This window comes from Solanum stenotomum, chromosome 7, assembly GCF_019186545.1.
Source record: "Solanum stenotomum isolate F172 chromosome 7, ASM1918654v1, whole genome shotgun sequence".
Lineage (NCBI taxonomy): Eukaryota > Viridiplantae > Streptophyta > Magnoliopsida > Solanales > Solanaceae > Solanum > Solanum stenotomum.
Genome location: NC_064288.1, coordinates 60,148,400 through 60,155,668, shown reverse-complemented (window position 1 = coordinate 60,155,668; position 7,269 = coordinate 60,148,400). Strand labels below are relative to the sequence as shown.

Genomic DNA, 7,269 nt, shown 5'->3' with positions numbered 1-7,269 from the left:
GAAAAGTGGTGTAAGAATAAAACCCTAGAACTAATATGAGGTATATATAAAAAAAAATATATTAATTTTGGTTGAGGGGTACGTAACCGTTGTTAATATTTTTTTATTTTTGGGGGAATGTGAAGAAGTTGGTGCAGTTACAAATTAGGACTCTTAAGAATCCAAATTAAAATAAAATTCTTTTTAAGTAGGATTGTGTTTTATTTCGAACCTGATTAAATCATGGGATACTTCGTGTATTTTTCAGAAAAATAAATAAAATAGGAATACTATTTTGGATTGTTTTATATTGAACCTGATTAACATGGGATATTTTGTGTATTTTTATTTTTTTTAAAAATAAATATAGTTTTTTTGGATGAAGAATCCGAATAAAAATAAAATTATTTTTCTTTGGATTGGTTTATTTCGAACCTAATTAACGTGGGATACTTTGTGTATTTTTTTATAAAAACTAAATAAGTAGAAATAGTACTTTTGGATGAAGAATCCGAAAAACTATATAATTCTTTTGGGATTGGTTTATTTCAAACCTGATTAATGTGGGATACTTTGTGCATTTTTTTTTTTTAAAAAAATATATATATATGATAGAATCGTAGTTTTGGTGATTTGGTCTATTATTGGTTATTTCAATTTTGGGTTAATAGAAGGAGTAGTATTTTTGGTAAATTTTGATTTTGTTCTATTATTGCTAATTTGTATTTTAGGTTAATAGTAGTATATTTTTGTTAAATTTAGATTTTGGTCTATTATTTCTAATTTTACTTTTTGGTTATAATAGTAGTATTTGTTTGGATTTTTTTTTATTTTGTTCCATTATTGCTAGCTAATTTCGGTTTGTAGTTAATATAAATAGTACTTCCGGTGAATTTTAATTTTGGTCAATTATTGAAATGTGCAATTTTGATTCTTTTATTTGCAAATAACGTTGACTAATCATACATCATAACATTGATGATCGAAGGTGCTAAAAGAAAAAAAAATAATTGGTGAGATCGTTATCCTATCAGATACTTTATGCGTTTCAATTTATGTGAAGATGTTTGATTAGCTCGAAGTTTATAGAGAAAAAAATATTTTTAAAATTGTGGCAATAAACATGTAGATAATTTCATGGCTATAAAATCATAACCCCAAGCTAAAATAAGATTTAAAATATTAAATATAAAAATATCACATTTATAATACATGCATATATATAGTGTTTCCACAAATTACGGATTTAAATTGTACTCTTTTACGTTTACATTTACAATATAAATAAATGGTCTTAATTGTATTAGTCACCCCAACCTCTCATATTTATATTTATATATGGAACATAAGAAAATAAATAAAGAAAAAAAACTTGTTTATTTTTTAGATAATATTTTCCATTTGTACTGAACACAACCTATAAGTCTATAACTATACAATAAAAATAGAGATTATATAAAGTACGAGCTTGTCTTTCCTTGTTATTTGCACAAAATATATTGGAAAATAAAATTTATTAGTAAGCGATTTTTTCGGTATATTATAATCCATTTTTCTTCTTTTTCTTTTTTTATAGAAATTTTAACACTCTTATGAACAAAAAAAAATTGAAAAATGCTAAATTTGGAGAATAAGTATTCTTCAGGTGTTGATAACATAGTTTACAAATATATGTATTTATAACAACGATAGCTTATCCAGTGAAATTCACTAAGTGTGGAGTGGAGAGTAGAGTGTACGCATACCTTATTACTATCTCGTAAAGATAGCTATTTTCGAAAGATCGTCGGCCCTTTAAATATCTTTATTCGCGAAGATAAAATTTAGAGAAAAAAAAACAAACAAAATATAGCAAATACATCTGTAGCATACAAATTGTAGAGGCCCATAGTAGAAGCCCAGCCCACTAAGTAGCAACACTGTGAAGAACAACAGTCTCAATTGTAAGCCCAGGCCCAAATCCAAAAAGGACACCCCATTCAAGCCCTTCACCTGTAGATCCTAGGCCTTCTTTTGTAGAGGCCTTTCTCATTTCTTGACATATTGCCATAGTTACTCAATACTTCTCTTGAAACCCTAAGTTTCTCAGGCTTTAGGCCCAACTTTAATTCAACTTGGTCCAAAATCGCAGGTCCACCTGGGTGAGCGATCCAAAATAGAGAGTTCCAATAAGATATACCCAGAGGTTGAAATGCATCCAGAAGGCTCTTTTCGATGTTTTTCGAGATTAGCCCAGGAACATCCTTGAGTAAATAGGATATATGCCCAACCTCACGGAGGTGTCCATAGATAGCCCATTCGCTATCAGGGACTAGAGTTTGAGCTGCTGAGACTAGTTTGAATAAAGGCCTTTCGACCCCTAGAATTGGGTCTGAACCTATAATAACTGCGGCCGCCCCATCACCAAAAAGGGCTTGGCCTACCAAGTTATCTAAGTGAGATTCACTAGGTCCACGGAACTTGACTACAGTGATCTCAGAGCTAACAACAAGGACTCTAGCACCTTTGTTGTTCTCAGCCATGTCTTTGGCTAGCCGGAGTAATGTTCCCCCGGCATAGCAACCTTGTTGGTAAATCATGAGTCGCTTGACCGATGGGCAAAGCCCGAGTAGCTTAGCGAGCTGGTAGTCGCACCCGGGCATGTCCACACCACTAGATGTACAAAAGACCAAATGGGTAATCTTGGATTTGGGTTGGCCCCATTCCTTGATGGCCTTTTGGGCTGCCTCTTTGCCAAGTTTAGGCACTTCAACAATAGCTATGCCTTGCCTATCATCAAGGGAAGGTGCCATATATGCACACATATTAGGGTTCTTTTTCAAGATTTCCTCGGTTAAGTGCATGTATCTTTTTTTAATCATTGATTTATCACCTGCAAATATGAAAAAAATTGTCAAGAAATTAAAAATAATAAAGATATGAAATTTCCAACCATGGTAATCATTAAGCAAGATTAACATGTGTTGTATGAGGGGGAGTATGAGGGGGGTCACTGGGTTCACGTGAACCATGCTTTCCTTTCGAAATCGTATACAGTACTATTATATTTTAAATATAGACGTGTGAACCTACAGTACTTGAAGTATCATATAATGAACTGATGATTGAGTGCATCGTTCTAAATTAGAATTTTATGTCTATCTTATTTTATTTGAATTCTAAAATTGGGATAACACCTCTTTAAGTGATTATTGATAGCACTTTATATATATATAGAGAGAGAGGGGTTTAATCTTTCAAAATTTTCATAAAAAAATCAAGTTTATCACATTGAAAATTCCTATTCTTTTTAGCAATCTAATATTTTTATATAATTAAGCCAAATGTGTATATTAAAACTAGTGGTACTGGATATGATATAACATACAATTAATGGTTCATTCGTTCTCAATATAATATACACTATTTGAATAGTTAAGAATTAATTTCGGACCAATAAGTTTAGGAAAAATTACCTAAATACACAACTTGTTTTACCATATTCTCTAAAATTTTCTACCATTTGAAAAATTACAAAAATTCCTACTCTCCTATTCTCGGATACATTACTTTATGCAATGTATTGGTCGGATACATCACTTTACACGATGTGTCGGGATACATCACTTTGCGTGATGTATTAGGACGTACGCGATGTATTGTGACGTCGAGTGTTGTATCCGAAACCGACATGAGATGTACTAGGATGAGGGATATATTCGAAATCGAGACGCGATGTATCAATACGTTCTAGGATGTATCCGGATTCTACCAATTTTAAGAATTTTTTGTAATTTGGAAAAGAGTAGAGATAAGATGTAATTAGCTCTTAACACTATGAGATTTGTGCGAAATTCCAGTAATTTTAATTGTTTTTAATGATAAGAACCTAAATGTCAAATCGATCAAATTTATATCTTAGATCCACCTACTCGTAATAGAGCACTCATCATCGTAAAATCCTGGATATACCTCTAATTGTATTCAACTAGTTAAGGAAAAATTACACAAGGATATAGTCAATATAGAGCACCTTAACTTCTTTAGAAAACTATATAAAAAGTATTATATTTCAGCAGGTTAATAATTTTAAAAATATTAAAAAGTTCAGGAAAATCATATTCAATGAAAAGTTAGTCGAACCAAACAAATATTAGCAACTTAACATAAAATGTAACAGAACATATAAAAACAATAAGGTGAGGAGTTTTTTTTTTAATAAGATAAAGGACTTATCTTACACATGCGCTTAAATTTTTCCTTGAGCTCAGTCTTGTGCTCACTATTAGTAATACGAAAATAATAATCAGGATAAGTACTCTGATCAACACAGTTGAAAGGCGTAGATGTTCCAATGGCCATGACCGTAGCCGGACCCTCGGCACGTTGCACCTTACGATACTCCTCAACGGTGACCATTTTCGTGGGAAAAAATGGTGGATAATATGCTAGGTTTTTTTTAGGTGTGTAGTAGAGTAACGTTTATTTTTCATGGAGTAGTTTAAACTTGTCATTTATTTGTATGTGAAATCCAAAAGAAAGAATGGTGTTGACAGCCTTGGGCTTTGGACAAGAGTAATTTGAGACGTAACTATATCAAGAGTTTAATTAAAACGAGATATACGAAATATATATTATATATATACATAAAAAATAATTTTAACTCTATATATAGTATATGATTTAAATGAATCAAGTTTTTTTTTAAGCAGTTTGATTTTTACCTTCATGAGATAGGGATAAGGTCGTGTACACTCTATCTTCTCTAGACCTTACTTGTGGAGTTACACTATACAATATAATGTTTTGATAACGGGGCTTAAGAGAATCGCTCATGTCACCTATAGCTCAACTTTAAACCCTATTAATACTCTTTGGAGAATCAGATATGCCTCCCTACAATCACTACTAGAAATATAGAATTAGATACGAAATTTATCGATAATCCCTAGCTAATCCATCTGAAAAGCCTCTAGCTAAGTGAATTTGTTTATAAGTCATCATTAATTCGTAGCCAAATGAAATTGTTATAATTTTTTGTATAAATTATAGGAACCACATATTATAAGTACTAAATAACATTCTATCCCTTCTAGTTTTCTATTTACCAAAAATCCCTTAAAAATGATGTTTGCGGGATACATAGCGTTTTGCACGGGATACATTAGGTTTGATACATTTCACATAGCGGGATACATAGCGTTGTGCACGGGATACATAGTGTTTGATACATTCCACATAGCGGGATACATAGCGTTGTGCACGGGATACATGCGGGATACATAGGTAAATAAGGGATTTTTGAAATTTTTGAAATAAGTAGGGATAAATGGATATTAAGGTAAGTAAAGGAGTGTAGTTAAGTAATTTGTCCTAAATATTTTGTTGTTTAGCTTTTAATTTTTTAAAAGAAATTTTGAACACGTGAGTTTGTCCTTGCCAAATTAAGTAGTAATATTTATATTTACACTAACATTTAATTAGATGTGTTTTTTTTTTTTGCAATTCCAACTCGTCACACAAAGTGTCAAAAACAATAAATGCAGTGGAGTGTCATACATATACATTTTTGTGTTAGATACAGGAATGCAATGAGTTGATATATGACAGAACTAGAGTTTTTGAGTTTAAATTTTTAACGTATTGGTTGTAATGATTTGATGTATGATTAATATGATAGAATCAAAGTTTTTGAATTTAAATTTTAAACGTATTGATTGTGATGAATTGATGTATAATTAATATGATAAAATCAGATAGTTCTCGAATTTAAATTTGTAAATGTATTGATTAGAAAGAATTGATGTATGATTAATATAACAAAATCTGAGTTTTCGAGTTTAAATTTTGAACATATTGAGAGTATTGATTGAGGAGTTTCAAAATCGGATAGCTATTTATTTTTAAAGGATAATAGTACTTTTGATTCTTTAATTATTAACAGGTTTTAATTTTGGGCCTCATAGACTCAACATATTTAATCTTAACTTAATCAAAATGTATGTTTTAAATCCATATATGTAAGGAATATGTTAAATTAAAATTATATTTTTAGAACTACATTAATTACCCACATATATGAAATAACAATATATACACATTTTTATAGTACATGATTAATTACAAAATCTGAGAATATATTCCCAAGTAAAGGGATCGCAACTGCACATTTTAAGTAATTGAAAATTAAATATGCTTAGTCAGATATCACATAAATTAAAATTTACCAAATAGAGACGGATCAAAAGAAATATTTGGTACATGAACGGAATGAAATTTAATAAAGAGATAAGTATTGAAAATACCTTTAAATTTGACACAAATCATTAGGTTTGTTTCGAACTATTGACATTCTTAAAAATATCTTTCTACTTGACTAACTAAACTTTGATATACCCTCGATTTGGCACATGACATAGCAATTTTCAAACTCTTGTAGAGCACGGACTCTTAATAAAAGCCGAGAGAAGTATTGAAAATACCCCTAAAGTACTTTAGGGGTATATTTTCACTCATGTCATAAGATCAGGGTGTATTTAAGTTCAGTTAGTCAAGTATAAATGAGTGTTTTTAAGACTTTCAATAGTTCGAGAATAAAAGTAATTTAATTACAAAATCATTTGTTATTAAAGATTATGGTAATCATCTAATTCCTTTCCCAAATAAATTCCAACAAATCTAGGAAGCTAAATGGGGGTACCTTGTCCTGGTAACATACATGGGTGTATTTTGTATCGCGGAAAATATTTTTAAATTTTTTCATGTTAGATTAATTAAAAATTAAATATATTTTTCTAAGAAAACACGTATTTTTAGAAATGAGAAAAATGACTTCGATCATAAGTTTCGTCGATAATATTTCAGATGATGTTTTCTTCATCCCATGCCCACCTTTCTCTTACCACAACCTTAGATAATGTACAAATATTTTTAGAATATTACTTTTTATTTAAATATCAATCATAAGAGAATATATTTAAAAAAACACAATTTTTTTCAGAAAATACTTTTTTTTTAAGAAAACATTTTTATTCATACCGAACGCAACTTATACCTATAAAATAAAAATAGAAATTATATAACTACAAGCTTGTCTTTCCTTGTTTTTTCACACAAAATATATTGGAAAATAAAAGTGATGTATAGGGAAGCTTATTTCTTCGGTTTATATATTATAATAATTAGCTTGTTCAAACTTTTGAAGAATTAAAATTCATTTGAATGAGAATATTTTTCAGGAATAGTGGAATCATTTTAACCATTTTACGATTGTGAGAAGCTGGAATTAAAGTGATAATTGTGCAAATTAAA

At 29.9% G+C, this 7,269-nt stretch overlaps 1 pseudogene; it reads right to left on the bottom strand.

Moving 5' to 3' along the window:
* Positions 1-1,879: 1,879 nt before the first annotated feature.
* On the bottom strand, positions 1,880-4,377 carry LOC125870907 (chalcone synthase 1B-like; annotated as a pseudogene).
* Positions 4,378-7,269: the final 2,892 nt, after the last annotated feature.